Consider the following 11,938-nt stretch of genomic DNA (forward strand, 5'->3'; position numbering starts at 1 on the left):
TATATTATATTATATTATATTATATTATATTATATTATATTATATTATATTTTCATCACCAATATATTTAATTCTCAACATGGCCTGATCTGTGGATATTTAAAGGCAGAGGCCAGAGCCATGAATAGACAAAACAGATCGTTCTACAATCCTGAAAAATGCCCCAAGTTTGCAGAAAAATCGGGCATCTGAAAAAAGAAAATATTGTGAGGTTAACCAGTAGTTTTAAGTAATGAATGCCCCCCTCCATGGCTGTTTCTCTGCATCAACACAGCCTTTAAGCCTTGGTTTCTGTCATTAAAAAGCAGATGTCCAATAATGACACCACTGGACTCAAGAGTTGTCTCCGTGCTACTGCTGCCCCAATACCCAACTCATCTGCAGCCCCAGGCCTCAGCCAGACAGGAGGCTGCAACTAGGCCAGCATGCAGCAGGCACTGATACTGCTGCCTGGCCCAGGAAACCTGTGGGTCTAACCTTCACTGCAAAAGACTGTAACCCAACCAGCACAGGCTCCAGTTGGGCAGAAGAGGCCAAGGTTGCTAATAGCACCTTCCTTCATGAGATCCCAGGAGCTAGAGAAGGCAAGATGAGTTACAAGAGCAGCCAGACAACCTGGCTAGAAGTGGGTCCTAGGACAGAAAGGCAGGAAAGCCTGGGCCAACCCAACAGGGCCGTGAGGAAGGAGGCCGGCTCAGCAAATGCCTCAGGCAGGAGGGTGAGGCAGGGATGCACGTATAGTTTGATCCTAAGTTTGGGGGCAATTTTTAGCAAATTTTCCCCCAGTGCAAAAATGAAGGAAGTCGCAGAGATTAGCAATCTAAGATCAAAGATAAAGCAGCAAAATAGTCAAGCAAAGGATATAGATGTCCACTTTACTAACTCTTCAGCCCCCTCTATAGTACTGCTGAGCTTGGTACAAAGAGGTGTTGTACTGTCCCATCATTTCCAACATATTCTACAAAGAGCTGGGCTACAAGTATCAGTTGCTGCTGCGTTTGACAAAACAGGCACTATGAACACTTAGCACCAAGGTCTTATAAGAGGTAGTGAGAACAGCTTATAGAATCAGTCTCTGTTGACTAGTGCTCCTGACTAGAGATGGGCATGAACAGCAATACGAACTAAAAAAAACCACGAACAGCCCAATCTGCTGTTTGCGAACAAGCTGTTCATGAGGCCTCATTCTAAACGAACAGGTGGTCATTGCAAGCCTCGTTGCTATTCGTTGCTGTTCGTCAAGCCAGACAGTCTGGCACCTGCAATCAATTCCCATGACAACTCAGGCAGGGATTGTCTGAACTCTGTCTGAACTCCTGCTGTTGCTCTGGAAACCCTAATCTAAGCCCAATTTATCTTGATAGGCAAGTCTTCCTTCCAAGTGTGGAGCCCCAAATTTGTTACAAGAGGAAAAGACCAGGGGGGAGGGGGCTCTCAGCTCTGGCTTTCAGAGAGAGACAGCTACTGTTAGAGAGACAAGGTGAGTGCATTGGAGCTTGAATTTTCTTTGTGTGGTGGGATAGGGATCTACCCCTTCAGGTTCCAGGGCTGCTGCCAGGCTCTGGGGCCAAGCTATTATTTATTATTGGTACATTTCCTGCTGCCTGCTCAGATAGGGTTTCTGGGAGTGGTGCGGTAGGGATCTTGGTGGCTGGAGGAGAGCTTGCTGGCCCCCACGAACAACGAACACGTTCATGAACAGGATCATGTTCGTCGTCGTTCGTTCGTGGATGGCAATGAACAACGAAGACATGTTCATTTTTTTTTCTGTTCGTGCCCAGGTCTACTCCTGACTAATATAGGACTATTATCAGAATATAATATTGTGAATGATGTGTTGCCGGAGAACTTCTCGGGATGCTGCAGAAGTATTTAACACACTTTTATTGGTTCTGTTTTGTCCCATACTTTTTACTTTGGATGTTCATAAGGTAACATCTGCCTTATGCCTTATGTAGCAGAAGCCAGTATACAGGGACTGTAGAATAATTCTGCCTGTTTTTTTGCAGGTTGTATTTAATCCAAACTTCTACCTAACACAGGCTCTCTAATTAAAACGTTCTAACATTTGTTCAGAACTGTAGTACATGTTGAAAAGGAAATGGTTATTTATAATTTATCTTATGTTTATGCAATAACATTGTCAATAAGCAATGACCTACCTTTTCAAAATGTTCCTAGCAAAATATCAGATAGTAACTAGAGGACTAAGCCACCATTACAGTCTGTTTCAGAGCTGTGCCTATTAAGGAGGAAAACAACCTGGGCTGTTTGCTTTCCTTTCATAAGCAGCCTGTTAGGTGGGATGGCTCCTGTTCAAGAGTGTTCAGTCTAAAGTGCATTGGAGCTTATGGAACTAGTCTCATGGTTCTTTGGATGCTGGCCAGTATATCTAATAATTAACAAAAGGTTTGTATTCTCTGATTTATGAAGCATGCATGATATTGTGCACTCTAATATTCAGTAACATAAAAAGAAAAGCAAGAGCTACATTGTTTAGCTGAAAAACTGCATGTATATCATGAAGAACATGTAGCATTTTGATTGTGCAATAATCTATATGCATCACACAGTTTCAGAACTGTTCATATCCATATGGAATATTTTCACACAACATTTCCCAGTGGTTATAGCTGAGACCATCCAAAAATAGGCTGTAAGAGCCTGATGGGTGTCGCCAGCCTGCTTTCCCGTTTCGACAATGTCTTTTTCAGAGACTCAAATCAACATACTCTGTAATCAAACCATATGATGTTGCATTAAATATTACACTATTACAACCTCCCTTAATCAAACCATATGTATGCCTGTTACTTACAATCACTCCAACACCACCACCATCATTTCCTGGAAGATGAAGGAGCCGACGGACCATTGCCGTAGGGTTCTAATGCTCATGATGTCATATAAATACACTTCTGCAGCCATAAATTACAGATATAAAGGTACAGTGTTGTATTAAACAAATGCATAATTATATCACAAATAGCAAGAGAGTTCCATCTCATTACTTAACCCACATGGAAACAATGTTTTTAATTTGAATATCCATTCTGACTCCCTTTGCAATAACTTCTGTTGGACATCATAGTTCAAGGAGGGCTTCATTACTGTTAAAACTGAAACTTTAAAATCTTTCTCCCCGTGGTTGTTTTCAATGAAATGGGACACTAAAGGGGCATCTGTAACTTTATTCTTTATTCTGGATATGTGTTCTTGAATCCTCACTCTCAAAGGTCGAGTGGTACTCCCAATGTATAATTTTTTACAGAAACGTAACACAAACTACATAAGGTGTTTTACAGTTAGAAAAGTCTCTATTACTGAGCTGTTTCATACTTACAGGATTCTCTATCTCCTTCAAATTAACTGCCATGTTGCAAATCGTGCAATTCCACAAGAGAAATGTCCCTCTGGGTGTATGGATGGTGATTGGTGATGATCAAAGGCAGAGTGTATGAGAATATCCTTCAGGCTCCTGGTTTTTCGATAACCAATTAATGGTTTCTCCTTGCACCTCTCTATATCTTTTAGAATGTACCAATCACCAATCAACATCCATACACCCAGGGGGACATTAAAATCCTGCATAAAAAAGAAATGTTTTGCCCTAGGTAAAGGATCATAATGTAAGCCTCAAGGGGGAGGAAGGTGTAAAGAAGAGGAGCCACCACTGAAAAATCCCTGTCTGTGCTTGCCACTCACATCACCTCTGCAGGCAGAGGCATAGAGAGCAGGGCTTGAGAAAAAGTTCTTTACTGATACTGCATTGGATCCCACCTAATATTATCACATTTAAAAGGGGGAGCAATTTTCACCAATTCTTACCTCCACTAGTACCGGGAGCAGCGTTAAGCACCACTATTTCCAGCATCTTCAGCAGGCCAGGACCAGGCTCCTGCACTCACAGAGCAGGGCACAGCCAGCTTCTAGCAGCAGCTCCCACCCTCCTTACACAGAGCATGGGCCATCCCTAGGTTGGTTCTGGGTGGGGCAGTGATCCTGGGTCCCCATCCTGGACGTTTGCCCAGTGCCCCAGATTCAGTAATATACCTTCTGCCCATGTCAAACATCTGATTCCCCTCTCATGCTACTCCTGGGGGTCCCCTGGGAGACAGATTTGGACTGCTGTGGGAGGGAGGGGTGAAAAGTCGTAATTTGCTGACAGAAACTTTACCAGTGGTAATTTTCAGCAGTTTCCAAGTCACTGAGGTAGAATATGAACTATTAACAATACAAATACGTTGAAAAATAATTTTGTTGCACTTTCAATATGTGTGATATAAACACAAAGTAATGCCAAGAATGCATAAGACTTATCCCTATCAGCTCTATTGTGTGGAATAGAAACACTCCCAATGGCTTTCATGAGAGCTTCATTGCAGTCAGCTGCCATTGCCTCCATGCTTGCAATGACTCCTAAACAAACTAAGGTTATGCTGAGTAAACATACATTTGACGGGCCTATTGATTTAGCTTGTGACATAGGAAATTGTTGCAGACATGATAGTTATTGATACTGTGCGATCAGCTATTTCTTTATTTGGTACAATTGTATGCTGCTCTTCTAATGCCTGGCTTTTTAAGCTGAAAACAACTTATGGATAGGTTTAATGCTTATGAGTGCGATCTGGCACACAGTTATGCATATGTAAACTCCACTTTTTTTTTTTGCATCAGAGAGTATCACTTTACTACTAATAATAGTACCTAGAGTAAGTTATATACAGATTGTGAATAAAAGAATTTTATATCTGCCAATCAATTAAGAAACTGAGAAACTAATTTGGAACAACTATGATTGAGTTAAACACTTGTTAGTTTTATGCATACAGTTGGGGAGACTTCTAAAAGGCAGTAAATCATTAACAAAAAGTTCAGTATAATCAGATTCTGGCTCTGCCTGTCTAGAGCTTTGACTTTCATACTGCCACCCTGTGATTGCTCATAGCAAACACGCTCTGATTGCTGGGCAAAGCGTTCTGCTAGTTGCTTCATTCTTTAGTTATCGGGAAGTAGAAGCCTTTTCTTGACACCAAATCAGGGTAAAACTTTGTCCATACTGGGAGTAAATGACTTCTAGTAACATATGGTTAGGGTTTAGTTATGGACAGAAAATCAACACTTTTCATTGCGGTAATTTCTCAGGAAAAATCTACAGAAGACTTAGCGTGTAGAATATAAATTTAAACTGGGATCATATTTAAGTTTTGAGGAGTAGGGCAAAGAAATTTGTGTAAGGGGGAGCTTGGTATTTTAAAAGTAGAAGCCTGAAGAAAACTTTGAAAAGTTTCTGTTGTAATTATTTTTTGTATCTGTTAAAATAATTATAGGAAAGTTACTAACATGACTGTCTTCTCCACCCCTTTAGGAAAGGGGTTTGTGCCTTTGGTGTGCATTTTATGTAGGCAAACATCTATACTTATTTTTTCCTAATAGTTACTCATAGTGAGCTAGCAGTAAAATAACAGAACAAATGTGTTTGCCAGAGATATTTCAGCTCCTGAAGAATGATCACGTGCAGACTAAAACATGAATGTAATACTGACCTCCTAACTTTTGTTGGGATCTCACTTTTTCTTATTTCGTTAAATTTTTCATAACATTCTTTACTATGGGTTAACAAAAAAAGATTCAACACGCCAGTCAAATGTAGTAAGAATTGGCTACAATACAATGTGTTAATTTAACCTAAATTAAGGTTAATTTAACCTTCCTAACTTTCATGAAGATTTAAAAGACGACTTTTTATTTATATATCTCAGTCTTTCACGGTATGTTGCCAAATCTTATTTGCATCAACAAATGATAAAAAGGGAATCAATTTTTCTGTTATTTATGTCAAAAGTATTGTGCATGACTTTAATTTGTATAGTTCTTTTGTCCTCTACTAAAATTTTCCACATCATATCATATCAAGTATTTATGGCAGATGTAAATTTGCTTTTAACAAACCTTAGCAGCTTGCATCTTTGCAACTAAAAGCAAGAATGGAATTATTTCTTGATGATTCCTTTGAATATAAAGATCTCCTATATGCCCCATTTTTTTATTGCAGATGTCTATACCAGGATTGCCAGCCTCCAGGTGGTGGCTGGAAATCTGGAATTACAACTCCAAGCCACAGAGATCAGTTCCCCTGAGAAAATGGCTGCTATGGAGGGTGGATTCTATGGCATTATACCCTGCTCAGATCTCTCCCCTTGCCAACCCAGCCCTATTCAGATTCAACCATCCATCCCATTAAGATCTGCAAATAAGAACTTACTGGTGGTCTCTGACCCCAGGGAGGCTCGGCTGGCCTCGACCAGGGCCAGGGCTTTTTCAATCCTGGCCCCAACCTGGTGGAACTCTCTGTTGGAGGACACCCAGGCCCGCCAAGATCTTATGTCCTTTCAGCAGGCATGTAAGACAGAGTTGTTCCACCAGGCATATGTTGAGGCCAGTCTTTGACCTTCTGATTGCTTAGGTGCCTCCTACCGGTCTCCCGCTAGGGGGGCGACAAAGTCATCTGTCCCCCATAAGTGCTGTCACCAGAATATGATCAACTATGGCCCCCACCCTCTCCTCTTGGAATTGTTATGTTCAGATTGGGGAAATTGGAAGGGGCCGCTGTCTGATAAGTTGTTTTAGGTATTTATGTTTTAGTATTTTAAATCTTATTTATATATATGTTATATAGTTTCAATGTTCATTCAGCATTTTACTGTACCCCACCCTGAGTTTGCGGGGAAGGAGGGCTAAAAATCGAACAAATAAATAAATAAGGGAGAATCCATACATAGAGGCAATCAACCTCTGAATACTAGTGCTAGAAGGCAACATCAGGGTAGAAACTCAACTTCAGTATCCTGTTTGTTTGGTGACTGGTTGGCAGCTATGTGAAACAGTATGCTGAACTAAATGGACCACCTACAAGTTCCAACAGGCTGTACTTATGCTTTTGTCCATTGTTTTGTGAAAAAATCCAGAATTTTAGACAGCCAGAATTCTTTTAATTAAGCCAGAAGAGTTTGGGGTGGATCCTAGTTTCAGGTAGATAACCATGTCAGTTTGAAGTAGAAGAGCAAGATCCAAGTCCAGAAGAACCTTAAAGACCAACAAGATTCCAAGAGTATGAGCTTTCAAGAGTCAAAACTCCCTTCATCAGATACCAACTGGTATCTGGGTTGGCTCCTGTGATCAGTCAGTGCAGAGTACTGATCGTCACAGATCTTCATGCATCCCTCCCCACCTCCCAGCAGTCCCTTCTATGCCCAGTTGATTTCTGGTGTTGCAGGACCCACATGAATATACATTTTGAGAGGCTGCAGCGGAAAGAGGAAAAGGAGTGAAATTGCCCTTCTTTCCTCTTCCGTCAGTGAAGCTACCTTGACGGAAGAGATCAAAAGAGCAATTTCACACACACCCCTTACTACAGTCTCCTGACCCTTGCAGAGTTCCACGATCCCAGGAATCAATTTTACCAGGTCTAAAGAGACTGCTGGGGTGACAGAAATGTGTCAAAGGTCTTGATCCTGGCACTCACAGAATGCAGGAATGAATCCTTTGAATAAAAATGAGCAGAAATACTTTCACTTACTGTGTGTGCTTGAGCAGTGTTACCTGTGCAGATGCAGGTGAATAAACTTAATAACAGCTAGACTCAGCACCTGAGGACTTGTCAAAAAAAGGTGATCAGTTAAACAGTCAAATAATGTAAAACAATGAAATTTACTTCAAAAACATTTTGCAACATCAGTTTAACTTTTAACAATGTAAAGTAATGCTTTTTTATGAATGTGAACGATTCATTAACACCACCACCCCCTGCCCGCCTTCTGACCTGGAACACCATGGCCTACCTGCAGTGTTAAAACAAACAAAAAGAATTAAATTAAAAAAAACAAAGTAACAGCATTTTTGTAAACATTCAAGCTTTTTAAAAGGCAGTGGTTCTAAGTAGACAGCAGGTCAGTTCTCCTGGCCTTGAAGATGTCTGCAGAAGAAGCATTACTATACTGCTAGGCTTGTCCCTGACAGCTTGAACAAGCTCACCTCACATTTGTTCTTACTAAGAAATAACATCATAATGAAATAAAAAAGGGAAGCTTTCATTTTCACAGGAGAGTTCTTGATTTCACAGAATATTTGACAGCAGTTAAATAATAGGCAGTTGGTTGACTGCTTGAGCTAAGCAGAACTTGCCATCACACAGCTGCTATGCACAGAGCGCACATGTAGGCTTCCTCTGTAGTCAACACACATTTTCTGTTGAGATTGGCAGGGTGGGTGGTAATGAAGGATTGTGGTCCCTCGGAAATGACAGCTGTTAAGAACTGCCCTCACTCTTACTTCCCTATGCAACTTCTCTGCACTAGAATTCAAGCAGAGACTCACTAAACTGAATTAGCCCACGCCAGCCACAGCAGCCAAACAAAAACTATCCCATGAGCTCTCTTCCCAAACAAGATGCATTCCAACATCAGTTGGAGCCAGCGTTCTGGCAGGAGGCATATGAATACAGATTGCTGATCTTACATGTTTCAGTCCTCCACCTTTCCTTCTTGTGCATAGAATTATGGTTAGAAAGTTATTTCTGGTGCAAGATTACTAATTAACTGGAGCTTGCGCTTTTCCACCCCAGACCAGGATTCTAAACCAAGATTTAATTCAGGCTCTGAATCTGGGTTTGTAAGAGAAAATTAATTCTAGTTAATGCATGTATCTGCATTTGTATGTTTAGATAATTGGAGTTAGTTTCTGATTTGCCTTCTCTATGTAAGAAGGGAAAGGTAAGGAACAAGGGAAATGATATGCTTCATTTATGGAATCTCCTCCCTAGAGACACTTGTACTGTACAGTCAGACAGACTTAGGTATAGGGCAAAGGCAAAGCTATTCATCCATGAATTTAATCTGTTTTATGTTGCTCCATTTGCTTTTGTTTTTAATAGTGTATTTTGCTTAACAATGTCAGTTTGTTTTGACAGAAACTAGAATATAAATATTTAAAATAAATAATATAAATCAAGCCTGTAAGAACAAACCGATGTTTTTTCATTTCTACTAACAAATATTCTAGTTTCAAAATCCTTAACACTTATTGTGAACTACCTCTTGAACTTTCCAAGCTAGAAGATAAGCAAGTCCTTTGAGAAGTGCTGATGATTACATTTGCAGGCCTTTGATGTATGGCAGGAAAACCACCCAAACTGCCCTGAGAACCAATATTTTTGTGGGTATAAAAGTGGCCGTACAATGCTGTTTCTGTTTTCATTTGATCAGAACCTTCTCATAATTTCATCAAAATTCGATGCCAGTGCTTCTCAAACACTTGATACTTGGGATGCAGAGCCCCATCCCCCAACTCCAGATTAAAACCAGAGGAACACTTTATTTCGTACTTATTATACATGTCTATTTTCCTGGTCAGCTCCTAGAACAATGGAAAGAGATACTCCCTGCAACTCCAAATCTTGTGAATCTGTTCCTGATTTTGTTAAGGATTTCCAAACAATGGTGGTGCCTCCAGCCTTTCCACTTGTCAAAGTTTCTCTGATCCTATATCGACAGAAAGGCAGGACTGATAGAGATTTCTTGCTCCAAGAGGCGCAAGAGTGGCTGCTCTGATTTTAACAGCACAATTCAGCTTCTCTTGCAGCCCACAGCATCCTCCCCCTCCTCCCGCGAGGGGTGGGAAGGGCGTGGCGGCCATTTGAGGGGCTGGAAGGCCATTTTCGGCTTCCTCCACTGCCCTGCAGGCCCACGCAGCTGTAGAAGAGGCCAAAAACAGCCTTCCTGCCCCTCGTGGGAGGAGGGGGAGGACGCCGTGGGCAAGGTAAGTGTGGGGCTGGGGTGGGGGGTGGGGGCTGGGGTTTGGGAAGTTTAAAGGGCCCTGCTGCCTTTTAGCTGATAGTTTAAAGGGACCTGCCGCTTGCAAGGCAGGAAACGGCCCTTTAAATTGTCAAGTGCCCCTTTCCCTGCTGCTATTAAGTGGCTGGAAATGGCCATTTAAACCCCACGAACTGGTTCGTAAACTTGCCCCAGTTCGTGGTTCCTGGTTCATGAAGACACGAACCACGAACCTCATGGTTCAGTTTTTTTGTGGTTTGTGCCCATCGCTGTTTACCACTATAGTTTTTCATCTGTTCATATTTACATGTATTATAAACTTCCCTATAATTGCAAGCTACAATAATATAAAAATATAAAATTAATTATAAAATTCTATCCATACGAACTCAACAAAAACAAGTAAATCTGAATGAATGCTCCCCCCCCCCCCCCAGAACTTAACTAAGCAAAATCTGGACAGAATATGCCCCGCTTGTTAACTTTAGAAAGGAAACTAATCCAAATGAAATTACTTCCAAACTCTGGAGCTGAACTGACAAAGACAGATTAGACTGTTTTTCTGGTGGCATTGCAGTGTTTGTGGCTGCACTGTGCTTTCACCTTCCAATTTTCCAGTGCTGTCTTAAAATTTCCATTTCTCTAGGTTGATGGTACAGAAGGGGAAACAAGGGAAGATTGTGACTCAGCAGGTATGTTCTCACTGGCAGAATACTAATGTGTTCATACTGCACAGAACTGTCATTTTATGATAATAAAAGTACAAATAAACAGAACTTGTGCTAGTAGCTGCAATGAGATACTCATATCCGTGCAGAAAAGGATTCAAAATCTTACAAGTCTGTCGGACAGAAAGTGGGGAAAAGTAAACAGTGTTATTTCTTTTTTTTACAACTGTAAGTTAATTGGCCTTTCGTAATACATACTCCCCCAATAGTAATTTTCTGTAAATTGCAATTTATACCTTTATGGTATTGGGGTCAATTTTTAGTCCCAATACATATATACATGGTGAAATAGATGATATATAGAGTATGACTGACAGAATTTTAATTTTCTCCCCTATTTTTTGAAGCTGTTCTACTGTGAAAGCAACATAATTTAAAAGGCTTGATTTTTTTTTCTTGATAGTTAGGCAGTTTAATCTAACCTCCAAGATTTTTTGTTTCAGTTACTTACTTTGGGACTATATACTCACCACCTTCTCCTAAAATTGGAAGATTGGGCAGAATCATCAAACCTTTTTAATTCTGAACAAGCACGTTTTTAAACAGTCGTAGTAGCACAGTTGATCACTGTATGATATTGAAGGCCCTGATTCAGAAATACACCAAAATTATAGAAAATCTCTATGTTGCTTTTGTTGATCTTACTTCAGCCTTTGACTCTTACTTCAGCCTATGACTCTATTGGGAGATCAAGATTATGGGACAAACTTGATAAAACAAACACTGACAGAAAATTTTTCAGGATACTGAGGGAACTAAATTCCATTCTCACAGTCAGGGTAAGAGTGGGTTCACATGGCTCTCTTACGGATCCTATCCCATTAAGGAAAGGTGTAAAACAGTGTTGCCTATTGGCCTCCTTTTGGTTTAATTTTTATATTAATTATTTTGTCTAGGCCATGGAATCCCAGAACATTTTTTCCCTCTTCATTGGCTGGTTGAAAAATTTCAGTCCTGCTGTATGCAGATGATATGTTAATTATGCCTTTGCCAAAATTGGGCTCAAACGGATGCTGGTTAGGTTGGCTGATTACTGTGATAGCAGGGGCGGCACAAGGGTTTTTGGCACTCGCGGCCACCATCCGGGCACCCCCCCCCCCGTGCAAGTGCACACGCACCGGCCTGCGTGATGACGTCACACATGACGTCATCACGGGAGAGCGCGCGCTGCCGCCGGCCCAATCGCTGCGGCTGGCGGCTGTGATAGTGCGTGGGTGGCCTCCAAGCTCTCTTGCTCGGTTGCCTGTGCCGCCGCAGATGCCTGCCCGTGGCTGCTTCACCCAGCCGGGGGCATGTGCTGGCAGCAGCGGCGGTGTGGGGCGGGAGGGATAGGAGGCTGCAGCTTTGTGGAGCGCGCTCCGGCCCCCCGCGCCTCCT

The sequence above is a fragment of the Eublepharis macularius genome, chromosome 2 (assembly GCF_028583425.1).
Source record: "Eublepharis macularius isolate TG4126 chromosome 2, MPM_Emac_v1.0, whole genome shotgun sequence".
NCBI lineage: Eukaryota > Metazoa > Chordata > Lepidosauria > Squamata > Eublepharidae > Eublepharis > Eublepharis macularius.